Below are 17,302 nucleotides of genomic sequence, written 5' to 3'. Positions count from 1 at the left end.
ATGTATATTCATGATTCAAAATCCCTTTTCAATAATAGTGCTGATCTTTATCAGCTGAGGCGTTTCTTGCTGCTTAGTTCTTCTGAGTTTAAGAACTTCAAACAGACTGCTGGCTCATACACAAGCTTTCGTACTTGTAATTACTTTGTGCCAAAGTGTTTTGATTTCAAGGCAGGGCTTGCTTTTGATTATATGTAGCCAACTGCTATAATGCTGTTTTAATGCTGAGGGGGTGGATGCAGCCCCCTCTATTCTGCCTGGTCAGGAGGAACAATGACCAATAACACTCACAGTATACATATAGGCATATGAGTATATTGTATAATGACAACTATATTGGTATCGACACGTTGGCTGATAAGCAACAAGAAATACCAGATTCAAGGGATCTCGATCAAGAACATTTGTTTCTGCTATGTTTTTTGCCAACATTGCCAACATTTTGTTACAGGTATTTTGTAACTCTTTGATACTGATATTTGTATCAGCCTTAAAAATCCAGTTTAGGTCAAGGTATAGTCAGAATACAAAATGGTAGAAAGCCTCAGCTAACTGTCAACCATATTTCCCAATAAACTACAGCTACAGAAAAAGACAAACAAAACGACAAACACATTAACCAGCTCCACTGAATACATGTTTTTTTTGGCATGCATATTTAATTTAGAGCAAATAAGAAAAAATGACTCAAGGAATCAATATCCACCTGAAAAAATTTAATGGAAGTCTAACATGAAACTAAAAATATCTGTGATATTTTAAGACCAGACACTGCATCATGTGTCCATTCTGACAGAGTATTGAATGTAATCAGCTGATGACTATAAAAGATATAATGGCTGGGAGAAAATGTTCCTTAAACTTTATAAGAAATGTTCTCAACAAAGTCCTAATCAGTTCAGCTGCTCTTAACATAGCTCTAATCACAGCTAAATCTAATGATGGTGTGCCCAGAAGCACACCATCCACATGAAGCTATAAAACGATTGTCTGATGCGCTGCAGGAGCTGAAAGAATAATTACCAAGAGGTCGCTTATACACAGTTGGAAGTAGAGGTGGTCTAATGACAGGTAATTTAACCTCTCTCCATTAAAGCTGAAATCTGAAAGTCAGGAAATTGCCTTTAATATAAAAAGAATCCTCCTCTCACACAGATGTTCTATAAAAACATTATTAATGTGGACTTCATGTACACAAACATAAATGTGAAATTGGAAGATTAGGGGTGATGTGTTTACTTGTGGATCCAGCTTTCCTGCTGTCTGCCTCCTTGACTTCTACCACAGCTAATAATCTGCTTTATTTTAAAATGACTTCTGACAATGCCCAGAGAACAGGTGTGAATGTTCCATGTGTAGGTGGAGAGAAAAATAGCAATGCTGAGAGGGATACTAAGCTCATGACTGTGTTTTGGGGATGTAATGTGTGCAAAATCCAGTTCCCTAAGCAGAAAATATTCTGTGTAAAATCACATAAGCAAAGCCTTTTGTTCTTTCTGCAACAACTGATTGCCTGAATTTTTTTTTATATTACACAATGGTTAAATTCAGTATAGTAACCCCATGATTCTTACACAAAAGCCTGAATATTAAAATGGAATGTTGTTTGGCAGGTATGAACAACAATAAAAAAATCCCTGGGTAATGGTTTGTACTTTATTAAGTTCTCACTTAGCACCAGCACTTTCAAATACCCAACTTGATACATAAATAGGGACATGGTTCTGATCGCATTGATCCCTGACAACTATGTGGATGAACACAAATAGAAAAGCACCTGGAAAGGAGCCTAATATTTCACATTTAACTAATTTTGAAGATAATACCTACGACCATCGGCTGCCAGCCTTCAGTTTGTTAGAAACATTTTTTCCACCAATTCCAACATTGTTAATGTTGATTTTTGTCTCATCTGCCCATGAGAAATCCTATCCACCCATGCTGTGTCTGAACACATCCTGTGTAGACACACATGGAGCAACAGAACTGCTGCTGCTGCTCTGCTAATGTGCTGTTCATGCTACACCCTCTGTGCAGACACACAGTCTACAGCCACACTAACAGCTCTGTTATTATGTTTTTCTGGTGTAATGTTTGCCATCTTAGTTTAGGTGATCAACATGCTGACATCTGCTAATTAGCACTAAGCAGAAATTACAGCTGAGGCTGATGGGATTCTCATTAGTTTTGCAGATACTGCAAGTATTTGGTCATAAACCAGTGTATTGAATACATTTAAATTTTGATGACGCTAGATGAAAACTTCACCAAACATACCATCAGCAGATTTATTCCAATTCATTATGAAGCGGTCTGTATCAATCATTCAATGGCAGTCGTCAAGACAGTCCACTCAAAAAATGGTAACCTCACAGTGTCGTTACAGAATCAATAAGGAGAGTCAGGAGACAATAAGATCTGGGCACCATATATATGTGTACAAAGTTTCATGGCTGGCTATCTGGTCTTTGTTGAGATATTTCAGTCTGGACCAAAGTGGAGTACTGACTGACATGTAGCTAGTGTCCCCGAAACTTCAATAAAACATTCCCTCAATAAATATATTTAGCAATACCTGAACTTCTGGTACAAGCAAGTGGAACATGTTGTTGAAGTTGTCCCTGATTCCTTTATGAGGTTAATATTTTTGAACATTGTTCAGATTTGTGGATGTGTTGCTATATTTGTTTCATACTGTTACATACACCATCAGCTCGGTGACTACAAGCTAAATGTGAAAGTCATCTTGCTAAAACTAAATAATATACTGGAGGAGTATAACCTTTATCTCCCTGTATCCTCCACACTCGTAGTCTTAATGCTAGTAGTGATGGGTAGTTAGAAGCAGGTATCAAAACCAACATGTGACAGGTGCAGCTCATTGGGTTTGTAGTGAGCATACTGATTAGTCATTGGCTCTTTCTGTGGGTGAGTGAGAGTAGTAGTTTTAGGCTTGTATGATCAAAGGTGTGAACCATAAATGCCATATATTATTAATGCATAAGGTGGTATAATAAGAGAGGGAAGTGGGGAGATATGTGAATGATAGGAGCCAAGAGTGTTCTTCAGGGGGTGATAGAGGCGAGCTCAATTCAGACAAGTAGTAGTCGCCCTGACTGAAAATTTGCCCAGCTTCATTATGCATTTTCATTTATTTTAATTATATTTTTTTCTTCATTTTTGCCTTTATTAAATTTTGCTGTGGAGCTAAATATTTCATTTAGTCACTGCATCATGGTTGGGACAGTAAGGGCTCAATAAAAATGACAAAACTCACAACTGAGTGACTGATAGAGGAGCAAGCAGCAACACTCAATACCTCACTGTTATTGAGTGCATTATACCTTTAACTATTTTTGCACATAACTTTACTATTGTCCAGTTTACATGACTTATGATTTTATGAAGATTCAATGAAACACTGCACAAAAAGAGTGCATCAAGCTCTGTCCAGCAGTAATTGTTCTAGTTCACTAAAAGATGAAAGTGCCACATACCTCTTCAGTTGTGTCTTTCATGAAAGTAGATCACTTTGTATTTATAAAATTCTCTTTTACTCTGCCTTTTGTGTTGGTCTTTATCATCTTCTGTTTATCTTTGTCCTTAACTTACCTATCTAGTGTGCTGTTTAAAACCAGCACAGTAAATTCAACAGGATATCTAAAACCTACAAAAGGTGTTGATAAGGATGTGATAATGTAAACGGAAATGATCAGCAGCTTATTTTGTGCTGGCTTGCTTGTTAAAGACAGCTATACTTGTAAAGATAGATTCGCTACAGCAAAGCACAGGACAAATCCTTTGTCTTATGAGAAGAGGAGAAGCCAAATGCTACCCTCCCCCTCTTCCTCTGTCCCCATCTCCCTCTCTCTTCATTGCATGCTGTTATTTTTGCAGGTGCATCTGCAGTGATCTATTTTTCTCTTCACATCTTTTAATGATTCATGCTTTGGGGTTTCTCGCCCCCTCATTCTAAAAGCTTAGTGAACAGAAAGAGAGAGAGAATGAGGGGAGGACTGATCAGAAGAATAAGTGAGTGATCATAAGGGTTTGAACAAAGTGTTGGATTAGCAACACAAAGAATAAAGAGGAGCAAATTCTTATAAAACAAGTGGCAGAAAAGAGACTTGAAGAAGAAATGATTAAAGGAGCATTCAATGGTGACGTGTTTGCTGGAAATAGTAGCTGAGCATTGAATTATTTGCCAGATATGGCCAGAGTCTCTGTGATCCATCAAGGGGGGAAAACTGAAATTTCAGCACAAATGACACACTCAATAAATAAGGTCTTCATGTCTGTGTGATGGCACGTTGAGTAAGAAAGAGTGGATTTCTGTCTGGCTTGGCTTTATGCTTTGAAGGTGTAAAGAAACAGTATAGAGAATGTAACGTTTTTAAGTCTTTACCATAGAGGATGTATGTGATAATGGTTAACTACTGTTTACAAATTACAAAAACAAACAAAAATGGCCTCCTTTCCATACATAATCCATACTGCAGCAGGGATAGCATTTTCATCATAATGTATTTTGGAAAGCAGATAAGTGGTATATAGATGTACTTTCTAGGAGACCAGGCTCTAGGTGTTAGGTGTAGATGACTGGTTATACAGACTCAGTAACAGTAGCCCTTTTAATGTAGCTGGGTTTTGATGTTGTGCCCTTACGCATTAGACTAGTACTTAAGTGAATGCTGAGTTTACTGCATTAGAGATGTATTCAATGATTCGCTCACATTACATACAGTATAATTACACAAAACATAAGGAACTGCAATTGTACTGAAATGCATTTCTCATAACTCATTTACACAGTCAATTATTTCTGCCTTTCCATGCAATATTTTTTCTCTTTCTTTCTCTGTCTGTCACTGTTTCACTATGAGAGCTACTGAAAAAAAGTGTAAGAGCTACTTCTTTGTCCCCTTGATTTATGAGAGGAATACTCAATGACACACATCAAGTTTTATTAAACAATCATCTCATCTAATCTTTAAAAGACAGATAACAGACATTGGGTGATAAAACAATCAGCAACAAGTGGTGGCCTATTATAGAAAGTGATGATATTACCATGAAAAAGCTATTTATTTACTTTTTTAAAAAATGATGGTTCGCCTATTGCCTTTGCCTCTCCTCCCCTCTCTCTTTCACAGTCCATTACAACAATATCAAAGACAAAGGTCTTACACAGAGTTTAATCAGTGTCTCTCTGACATAATGTGAATCAAAATTAAAAAAGCACTATGAGCTTCAGAAAAGATTTTATTTACTGCAATGCTGTATTTCCTTGGAGTGCTGTAGACAGGTATGTCAAACACTGACAACTCACTGTAAATATATTAAGTCAAAAGAACAATGGCTTGAAAAAAAATGTGTCTCAAAGAATAAAATGGAGGAGAGATGCCTTTTGACATTTCCAGCACACTGAATCACGACAGAAGAAGAAAACAGTGCAGTCAATGTCCTGCCTTCATTTCTCCATCCTCCACAGTCCCAAAGTGTTCACTATAAGTGAGTGTTTCACTGATGTGAAGCTGCTGTTGCAGAACCATGAATATGATTGCTCAGATAATGAGCACATCTACTTTATTGTCATCTGGTAGGCCTGCATAAGCTTTTATCATGATTGTTTTTCTGCCATTATTCCATCTATCACTGCACCAATTAATCCAACAATAAAGAATAATGTAGCTTGAAAGTATGAAGGGGCAACAGGACGCCAGTGGGCATGACAACCAATCCAAAACCAAACCAAAAAAAAAAAAAACGCCCTATTGAGGTCAGTAGTCAAATGCCAAACTTTGACAGTGACAGGCACCAATAACTGCCAAAGTAGTAGCAGTGATGCCCTAAGTAGATGGTAATATATTATAAGCACTACCAATAATAATAAGGGGTAAGCTAAAATAAAGAAATATATTAGTAGTAAAGATAGTCAAAGGTAGCAGTCTTAGCCCCTAAGAACTTTTGAGAACCTCAAGTCACGTTATAGCTCTAGAGTCATTTAATGCAGTAGACCATAGCATACAAGGTCATTTACTTACCCAGAAAAGCATGTACATATGGCTTTATAATCCTTTGAGAATATCGCCTTTAAAGCTTTTACTTTAAACCAAGGAGGTTACTTGTGCCTGTGCAGACGAGCAAGGTACAGTTCTTTGGCTGTACCCTTTTGCAGAACAGTCATAACCATTCTGAAAGTTAAGAGCGCATTGGTTACACTTGGAGGAGCAATTTATTTCAAGGTTCATATGAGGAGGTTAAGCTAGTTCTGTGTATGAATAAGCAGCCCAGTCAGCCAGGCTCAAGCTTGGATGCACTTACTGAGGAGCCATTTTCATTTTCTATCTTTCATACAGTCTTTTGGCAGGCATAAATACACTATGTCCTAACTCTTAGCCTACTCAACTGTGGCACACACCCACCCACACACACACACGGCAGTCTCATAATGCTAGCTAGACCTTTATGTCCCCCTTCTCCTTAACATCTTTTGTCCCTTCATCTTCTCGTGAATGATACTGAAAGAAGGAACAATATGAAGCTCTATGACAGAATGACTCGGTACATTTATTACTGGAAACTACAACATCAAAGACAATACTCACTGAAAGATGAAGTGCCTTGTATGCCTTTAATGTGGAAAAAAGCATTTTCATTTCCTTTATGCTCATTACATATGTAAGTTATAAAATGAAATTAGGTCAGGCATATTGGAAAAACCAAGCAACAAAGAATTCCAATCACAAAGTGCAATAATATAATATATATTATATATAATATAACTTTTTTTCTTGATAATAATACAAGGCTGTGGAAAGAACAGTATTTGCACTATGGTATATTACATTATTACTTTGTCTGGACAAATACAGTAGATATTTGTGATGGGGTGAATTCTGACATACACTGTGCCTCCCTGCTTTATGATTATTTGGTCAGTTTATGCTCCAACCCAGAGAGCAAGAAAATATCAGCCCTGATGATGGATTACAGGCAAGGAAAATAGTTTATCAGCAAAGACAACACCACTGTCACTATTAAAAGTAATTTCATAGAATGAGATTACATGCATAGCTGATATAATATACAGCCTAACATATTTATTTGTTGCTAGTATGTAGTTAGAAGAAAGGTACATGAATTATGTTTTACTTTACCGCAACCTGTCTTCTGACTATGATGGACATGTGACTGTGTAACTGTCAGCCTGGAAAGAAGCCCTAGCAAAACAGTACAACCAGTACAAATATTTAATTTCAAATTTTAGTTGTGTGTTCTCCACATCAATTGTCTAAACCTGACATTTGGGAGATGGTCATGATGAAACAGTTTGATGTGCCACTTAGCACCCTATTCTTGCCTGAAGCCATTGACAACAACAGGTGAGTGTTTTGACAGCAGCATCTGGCACTTTTTGTCTGTCCAGGTCAAACAGGCTGAATGAATTGACAATGTGGGTGTGTGGATGTCTTAAATTTTCTTTCACACTGCCAAAGATGATGTCAGCAGTGGCTGCTGAGGTGGGCAATGCCAAAAGACAACAATTTACAGACTATTATAAAACTATGGTAGAAAACACACTTGTCTTGCAGTGCAGCAGCATGTTGTATCGCAAATATCAGATCTCCAAGGATTTATATTTAGTTTCACAAGGGTCTGTTTATATACACCCTGTATGGTTATGGTATTGTCTGATAGTCATTGTTGGAAAAAATATTTTTTACCAGAGCATGCTTATGATTATTATGATTTTTTCCATCTAATCCAATGATCTAAAACTAAGATGTACAACTTGGATCTCCTCACCTGACACATTGAATATTCAAGAATGGCATTTGTTGTAAAACATAGTGATTTTCCACATTTATATTAATGTAAAAATCTTTAATTCATTGATGAAGAATCTGCAAGGTAGGGGTCCTAGAGCAAAACCATGTGGAATATCAATCAAATATTAATCAACTTGAACTCTTTCTGTACAGTAGGTCATCAGTCAGCCATTTTCTCTTCGCCTCTCCAATAAAATCAAAAGCACAGGCAGTTGCTTTTAGCTTTTATAGTAGCAGCAAATGGAATGGCTTGCATTAAGATCTTAGCAATGCCCCAAGCAGTTATTTTTAATGTATTTTTGAAAACAACAGGAGTGTTACTTCTGGGAGTTAAAGGCTCTGTCTATGGCTTGTAAACACAGGTTGCAATGTTGCTCCCTCCTCACAGGCTCATGTTCCCTAACATGAACACAGCAGCAGCACAACCAAGCTTGCTTTGATGTAAGGCAGTCATAGCTGAACAAGCCTGTGTGACAAGGCAAATATGTATATGAAAAAAAAAAAAAAAAATCAGCGCTCAATTCTGAGTGGACATTGTGCAACGAGTACAGCAAACAAACATCAAAATCATTATAAGTTAAGGGAAACTTAATAATCAGGTTTTGTCATGTGACTGTGTATGTCCAGACTGTGCTATATGACTGTGCCTCTTTTATGTAACATTTTACAAACAGCATCTCCTCCAACCTAAATGACCATAGTGGCTGCTTGTTCCTACCCTTAGGTATGACCCATAGGAGCATACCAGCAGCAGGTGCGAGAGCTTTGTTGTCATGATAACAATAATAAAAGTGGTTCATGTTGAAAATGAAAGCAGAACACAGAGAGAGATGTGAAGCAATCTTTATTTTATTAAGTTTTATTTGAAGCCAAAGTCTTGGTCTCAGTCTGATGATTGGAGTAAAGACTAGAGCCAATGCAGGGTAGGATACCAATGGAGCTGGCTGAAAGTTGAGTTGGGCTGGGCAGAGCTGGCTCAGGGACTAGGTGATGGTGACTGGAACAATCTGAGAGACAGGCTAAAGCACGGATGAAAGCAAAAACCGAAAGCTTTTGCCATAATGTTACCAGTGCAGTTGACTGAATGAATTGGAGAGGACTGAAATAGGGTTTAATGCTGCAGCCAGCTGACATGTTGATTGGGGAATGAGGAGCAGGTGTGCGGGAGAATTGGTGGGAGCCACGCCCAGCAGGATGGTCACTCACACACACACACACACACACACACACACACACACACACACAGACAACAAATGTGGACATACAATAAACATGGGAGGAGGGGGAGGGGAAAAACTGAGGGAAACAGGGAAGGAAGGGTGGAACAGCCTAACCATAACAGATCTTATTTGAGTAGGTTAAGGCACAAACACTGGATAAGGACAAAGGAAAGATCACCATCACTGTTACTATTACATCTTTCCAAATCTATGTCCACTGCATAATGTTAAAGTACAGTGAATGGTCATGTTGCAATAAACAAACTGCAGTCACAATTCAAATGTGTCATTCAAAAATGCAATTTAATATGGAATTAGAAAATGAGCAAATAAAGAACCATAGAGGTTGAGAGGTTTTGGTGTGAACCATTTCAAAAAGAGAGAAACTGAAAAATGCAACCCTGTCCCTCTTCAAGCTTGATGGAAGCTACAGCCTATGAAGCTGCCCAGGGGGTAGGGCAAATAAAAACACAAAATGCTCCAGGGAGGCTGAAGGTTGGACCAGAGTTATTGTTTGGGGTAGTAAATGAGAGTACAATGGCGATGCATTCTGCATATAATCACTAAATCGGAGTCACTTGCTTTGAAGAGGTCCCATCACACACAACAGCCTCAAGGCCAGGCAATGAGTTTAATGGTGTCTTTGTGTACTGGTGGCAGCAAAACACACACGGGAATAAATTCATGAATGCACACACATGCTCAGGAACAGCAGGACTCCCTCTACCTGTTTCTATATGTATATACAGATGCCTGACAGACACCTGGATTTGGTGTGTTGATGATTGGGGTAAAGAACATTGTCAAACACGTTGGTCCAAAATCTCCCATAGGTGCTCAGTTGGGTTGAGATCTGGGAGGGCCATTGCATACGATTCTCATCAATTTCATACTCAACAAACTGTTCCCCCCATGACCCCTCGCACCTTATGGATGGGGACATTGTCATCCTGGAGGAGACCACTCCCATCAGGATAGAAATGTTTCATCATAGCATACAGGTGATCACTCAGAACAATCTTGTATTGATTTGCAGTGGCAAGTGGACCCACACCATGCCAACAAAACACCCCCCACAGTGCACGATCCTCTCACTGTGGCCAACAAACATTCAGGCCTGTACTATTATCTTGGTGTATACAACACATGCACTCACCCACTTGTCAAGAATATGGTGAAGGATGACTCATCTGACCACATCACTTTTTCCACATCTCTTTAGCCCAGTGCCAGTGTGTGTGTGTGTGTGTGTGTGTGTGTGTGTGTGTGTGGTTTAGGCATTACTTATGTTGTGGGGACCTAAAGTCAAATTATGAGGACTTGTCTTCCTTATGGGGACAAAAAGCAAGTTCCCATAACATAAATCATTACAATTAAAGGTGAGGACAACATGTTTTAAAGTTAGGGTGAGGGTTCAGGTTAGGCAAGTAATAGTTAAGGTTAAGGTCTTAAGTAAGTTAAGTCTCCAGGAAATGAATGTAAGTCAATGTAATGTCCCCTGAAGTCATGGAGACAAGTGTGTGTGTGTGTGTGTCTGTGTGTATTTGGGTGCTAGTAATTGTATTCTATGTTACTCATTAAAATGAGTCGCATACACAATGTGAGTGCACTGTCTGCCAGCCAAAAGACAACAGGAATAGTCACAAGCTGTTAAATGATGCAAGTGGTTTGTTCTCATAATAACTTTCTTATCTGTCAAAGAACCAAACCAAATAAGCATTGCATTGTTTTCATTCTGTTTCTTTAGCATCTAAAATTCCAGTTATGACAGGTATGCACAGAGAGGGATGATTAACTTGTTTTACTCTGACCTTTTCAGAATAGAGATACTTCTGCAAGAAACAAAGAAAAATCTGAGGAACAGCAGGTTATTGATTGGTAAAATTGTGTGTAAATGTCACAAACTCTTGGATGATCATGCACGGTATGTGAGGAGAAAATGTTAAATATGAGTTATGCCTGATCTGAATACGATTTGTAGTAGTAGCATACTGTAAGTCTATAATTTTTTAAACTTACATTATACTTACTTTACTTACTTACTTTTCATTTAGAAAGAACATGTTGCTAAATACAATATTTTCTACAATTTTAGAAGCAGATTTAAGTGACATATATTCATATCTTTAGTCTGCATTATCTGCTCCATTACGACTTTAATAGCTTTGTCTTTTTTTAAATAATATCATCCATGCAAAAGGGACTGCTGTAAGAAATGACTTCCTGTACTCATAACATTTTTTGGGCCATTTCCTGCAATCAGTATGATTATGTTCTCATTCCTGACAAAGTGCACTACTGGGAAGAGGACAGAGACTAGAACTTGAATTCCATTGTTCCTACCTGCCGAAACAAAATGAGTACACACTAGAGTGTCTGCTGCCAAACACACTTGATGCAATAACAGCTCTACCTTCTGAATGTTGTATAGGAGGCACTTTAAGTGCCAATTTCGTCATATCATTAAAAAGGGTAAATTTAGGAACCTGTCACTGTTTTACAGTGGTGTTTATTTTATTTTGGAATAAAATGTTATTCTAAATCACCCTTCCTGTCACTCACGGGTCCATTTTAGTTTGGCTTCTTCTTACTCTCTGGGTAAGTTTCGTCAAAGGAGGAACATTGTCAGACAGTTAATGCAGAACATCAAATAAATGTCAGGTTTTGGTGTCACTCCCTCAGACCATGCACTGCTCTCCAGAAAAGCCATTTTTCACCCACGTTCAACAGTCAGAAAGGCAGAAATCCACTTTAGAAGAGACAGAGATGCCAGTTCCTCCACTGTCAGTAACCTCAATAGACCAGACTGCATTGCAGCTAACATAAAACATGTTCTCAGTACAGGTGTGATTCTTACTTTTTCTCAGCTGGAAACTCACTCTCGCCGTTTTTATCTTGCTGTCTGCACCTACAAATACAACCAAACTGCAACAAGTCCAGGCAAGCTCTTTGAAAAATATAAGAAGTTGTAGCAGCCCTTGGCATCAATAATCACAGCAGAGAGTCTCCAACAGGTGCAATCATTTTATTCTTTTGGCATCATGATGAGCAACATGAATGGCATCATTTCTAGCACTATGAAAACTAAAGTAAACATAAAATTGCTGCTTATTAAGCCTTTCACTTCATGTGTAGTTGTACACATCTCTCAAATTTTTATATATTAAATGACTTATTTAGCATCTCAGTAACAAAAACACATGTATCCTGCTCTTTCGTCAAATAGACACTGGATATCTGCCAGATGTAAAGTGAAAACTCATATTAGAGATAGCTGCAGTGGCAACAGACAGAGCTTCACTCCTGATAAACTGCATCAAAACAGGATTTAATCAGTGCTGTTGATCTGCCACTTGGGATCAAAGGACACTGTCCATTTGTTTTTCAGTTTGAAAATTATAAGCAGAACAATGTGACACATTTTTTCAGCAAAGTCATCAGTCTGTTCCTCCATCAGCTGTCACTGAATATCAAACTGAAACTCAAACACAGAGTAATATTCATCAAACAACCTTAAACACTTTTTCTTTAACAGTGTAGGCTGTCTCACCTGAAAACATTTATTCCTGCATTTTCTGTTGCTCTGACAAGATTGCTGGAGCGAAAAGCTAATTTTCTTTTCACGTTCATCTCCAAATAAGCTATGTACGAGATGTGCTGAACACCCATGAGTGAACGTAAGACAAAGGAGTTTGTAAAACAGGTAAACCTATTGACCATACATGAGTAATATTAACTATAACTTACACGTACCACAAAGGTTTTGTGAGGCGAGTGAAACCTAGTGAATGAAATTCTGCCAATCAGGTTGCTGGGCTCACAGTTTCAGTAAACCCACACCTACATGTGTCACTGACCATGAGTAAATGAATGACCAAGCAGTCATTTACAGAAGTCACTTATAAGCTGTATAAGATAAATTACTGAAAAATAATTTGCAGTGTTAAGACTGTCCATCAATTAAATTAGCATTTTAAGCTTTATCAGAGTTTTCATTTCAAGTATTTTCTGAATTTTTCCAAATCGATACGTCCGACTAACTTGGCCCAAACAACCACTATATGTGGTGCTGCTATGCATAACTCATCAGAGTGCCATGTGTATGCATGTGTCAGCTGTTGTTTTGATAATTACTACTCCAGCTGTAGAGTTATGACTCCATTTTCCAGCTGAGGTAGTTGGTAAACTGGGTGTAGCCACATCTTCTCTAATTTGCAGCAAAAACTGAGAATGCTAAAATGTCAGGGAATAATTCTTGTCAGCTTTGACTGTTTCATGTATTGTAAGAGGCAAAACATCTTGATAAATAAGGGGCAGGAAAGTCACATGCTATTATCAACCCAAGGTCTTATCTTGGTCATTGTGAGACACCTCTTCTCTTTCCTAAAAACACTGCAGTAAGAACAGTGTCTAGATAGTCACCTCAGGTCAGCAGGTGGGCCGCTGCAAGCTGCCTAATCTCTGTGCCACAACAAGCCTCCTCTATGCTCCCACTATTAATAATAGCAGTGGAAGGCAAGAGCAAGTGGAGGAAGAGGAGAGGTCTAAGTGGGTAGGCATTAATCAGATGTGGCAAGGACTGTGAGCTAGGAAAGTGCTGGTAGCCAAGTGTTATCGGCAACAAGAAGGAAACAGCAACTACTTTGCAGAAGCAGAATGTTCATATTCTATATGGCCACAAGTATGTGGACACCTGAGTATTACAGTCATATTTGATTGTTGAACATCTCGTCCCAAGAAACAGGCAGTTATTTGGTGCTATAAAGGTCTCTAAATCACACCAGTATAAATAAGATTTCAGAACCTGCCTGCAGGGATTTGCTCCCTTTCAGTTGTTAGTGAGGCTGGGCACTGATGTTGGGTAATAGGGCGTGGATCACAATGCAGTGGATCTGAGTACTTCTTCCACCACCAAACATACTGTAGGTGTCCACATAGCCATATACAGTAGTTTTCTCCAGTAAACAGATGCCTTACTGCTCCTTTTCTACAACTTTACCATTGGATGAGAGGCACTTGAATAGCCTCGGGTTCATGTTTACTTTAAAAATTTAGTACAGAAAATCTTCTCTCCATAGCATGAGATTTAGATCGCCCTTGTCTAGATCTACACCATCACCACAGATCTGGAGTTATACACGAGTCTATTGTACATCATCCACCCACTAAAGCATGAAATGTGGCTGTAAGAAATGTGACTGCAGTTATTACAAGCAAAGAGTCAACAATGTGCACCCCACTACTGCCCAGGGATGTTTGAACATTGAGTAACTCAACCATCTGCTCTCTCTCTCACTCTCTCTCTCTGTCTCCCTCTCTCTTTCTCTCTCCATCTCTCTGTCTCACACAAACACCCTTTCTTCAAGACCATCTCTCCTTGGGGAGCATATGCAACGCACCGATCCAACACTAATTCTACTGCCTCTGCTCAGTATAATCCAATCTGCTCTACTGGGGAAACAGAGGAAGGGGCAAAGGGAGAAGAGGCCCCATAAACAAATAAATAAGTGTTCTTATATGGTGCAAGACTGCAACTGCAAGACTGAAATCTTCCTTTCACATAAATGCCTTTTGATTTAGTTTTACCAAATTTATATGTGAAAATGAGCGCAGTGCAATCACATTGTCTACTTACAAATAATCTATGGGACTCTGCCCCATTTTTTATCAGATACTATACTTAGATAAAACAAAAACAGAATTACTGATTGGAACTGCTCTTCCTTTGCACGTCTCTCCAGAGGTTTTTTTTTTTTTTTTTTTTTTTACAGTGTAATCATTTTAAAATTCAGGCTGCTCAACTTCCACCAGAAGAGCATGAATATTTCACCCTCTGCAAATGAGGGCTCAGCGTTAAATTCCTTGATGGCAGTGATTATGACATGGTAATTAGTGAGATGGTTATGTGATGATGATTGTCATTATTGTGCTCTCATCAAAGGCTGTCAATCACAGCTCATGTGAAGCTAATAAACATGATAAGGAAAAAGCGAGAGCTTGTCATTTAGTGTTCATAAAGCTCTGACACAGTAGTATAATGGGATATATTCACCAGACAATGTGTCTGTAACCTAAATTAAAGATCAAAGGATTGTGGTTATTTTTATATGAAGGCATAGCTTTGACCATGTTCTGTGCAATTATATGGAACATTAACATGTACACAACTAATGAAGGATATGTAATTCTTTAAGCAAATTATAATTCTTAACTAGTATGCAGGTTAATCACTTTCAGGGTAAAGTAGCCTATTAAACATAAACATGCAGTGTAGATGACTGGGAATACCAAATGGGGGATGAATCAGTGATTGCAGCTGGCACCGCAGTTAGTCAGGACCACTTCAACACCCTAGCCTTGAGTTCAGAACATTCATATTTTCTGTCTGAAATAGATACAATTTATATAATTGCATGAAAGCACATGATCCCACTGCTAATATAAAAATGTCAGGACAGTGAAATTATTCGCCAAAAGAAGAGTTCGGTGAAATTAGTAAGGGGGAAGAGTTCAGTCATTTCTCTTACATCCTAAATAGAATGCCACAAGCCATATTTAATACCATACATTTTCTCTCTGCTTCTGTAATATTTCCATTAACCAGTTCTGTCTCCCACCCGTTCCTCTGCAGACTCCCACATCTCTCTGCTCAACTCCCTTCCCTTGAAAAATTTAAGTCATGCAGCAAGCAGATTCCTGAAAAGCAGGGGGTGGCAGGGGAACGAGAAATACCTCCAAGGATTAGTAACTAATCCAGGCTTTGGTCTGGGAGGCTCTGGCCTCTTCCTCCTGTCCTTCAAAACACTGGAAGCTCTGTCGGCAGGGTCACCACTAATGGGTGGGGGCTTCAGGGGTTTACAAGGATGGAGTAATGGGGTCCTTGTTAGCAGGCCAAAGGAGTATTAGCAGCTTGCATTAGTTAGTGAGGTGTTAGACTGGCTGTAGTAGGACTGTGACAGGTTTAATCTAAGAGTCAAGGTTATCAATTCAGGAGATAACTGAGACCAAAGCACAATAAAACGTTAAAATGCAATCAAAGTCTGATTTATTGTGGTTTTAAACATCAACAACACTAAAAAGATTTCATTTGAAAAACTCAGAAACCATGCCTGTTTTAAAAATGCATGAAAAAGAAATGACCTGTTGGAGGTATATTACTCAAAAGCATTTAATTTTCAGGTAAATGGTTGGCAACAGAGTGTGCCTGTTCTCTGTGAAAATGGCAGCTACACTTACACCAAAATAACACTGAAATTATGTGTCTGCACATATGATAGAGGACTCACTGAGCTGTTGTAGCCCTTATCTGTAAGGGTTAGTGAGTGGCATAAAGGAGAGCCCATGAAGATGATAAAACTTGTCTTGCTTCATTAATATTATTCACCCAGTGTCTATGTTTACAGACAATTCTAGTTAAACTGATTTTACCCGAACAGCCTCAGCTGCTTACCACCATCCTCTGGACTGGTGCAGACCAGACCCTGGTTTCCATTTATAATTTAGTCAAGATAAGCCAAGATGGATTACAATTACATTTGTGATTAAATGACACGTGTGAGTGGGCTTGCTGCATGTTTTAGTTGTACTGATTGCATTTTTATCATTACTGATGTCCATAGAGCTGAGTGTGGGGCTGTCACAGTGACCAATTACATTTGGGCACTGATGACCAGCAGTTTGACTAATCTGCCTGATTTGCCTTACCTGCCTAGTTACTATATTTACACTACCCATCAATTTAATTTCAAGTCCATCCAATAACCTCAGCTTCTGGAGTACAGAATACAGATACATAATATAATTTGAACAGAGTACCCTGGGCTCACCCGTGGAACACAGAGTCCCAAACAGTGTGTCTATGATGCAGAATATGAGACAATAACTAATGATATTAAACGTATTTGTTGCAGTTACTTAACGGAACAGCTTCTAGTCTTCTCGGCATTGTCTCAGTCTTAAAATAAGTCACCACTCACCACCCGCTCTGTCCTGTCTCAGCACATAATTAAATGATTGATGTGTGTGGACAGGCAGAGGATGATGTGGCGCGCCACTCTGTTCAACACTGTCAATCACACAGACGAGAGCTAAACTGGGAATGAGTGGGCAAGTCTTTGCTGTCCAAATTTGTCTAATATTCTAATTCAAAAAAGAAGATGGACAATCAATAGAAGGTCTGCATTTGTGAAGAGTGCAAATAGACCACAAGGAATCAGGTTTTATCATCTTTACTCTGCTGGACCTGCCTGT

Source organism: Lates calcarifer, linkage group LG2 (assembly GCF_001640805.2).
Source record: "Lates calcarifer isolate ASB-BC8 linkage group LG2, TLL_Latcal_v3, whole genome shotgun sequence".
Taxonomy (NCBI): Eukaryota; Metazoa; Chordata; class Actinopteri; family Centropomidae; genus Lates; species Lates calcarifer.
This window is presented reverse-complemented; position numbering follows the sequence as displayed.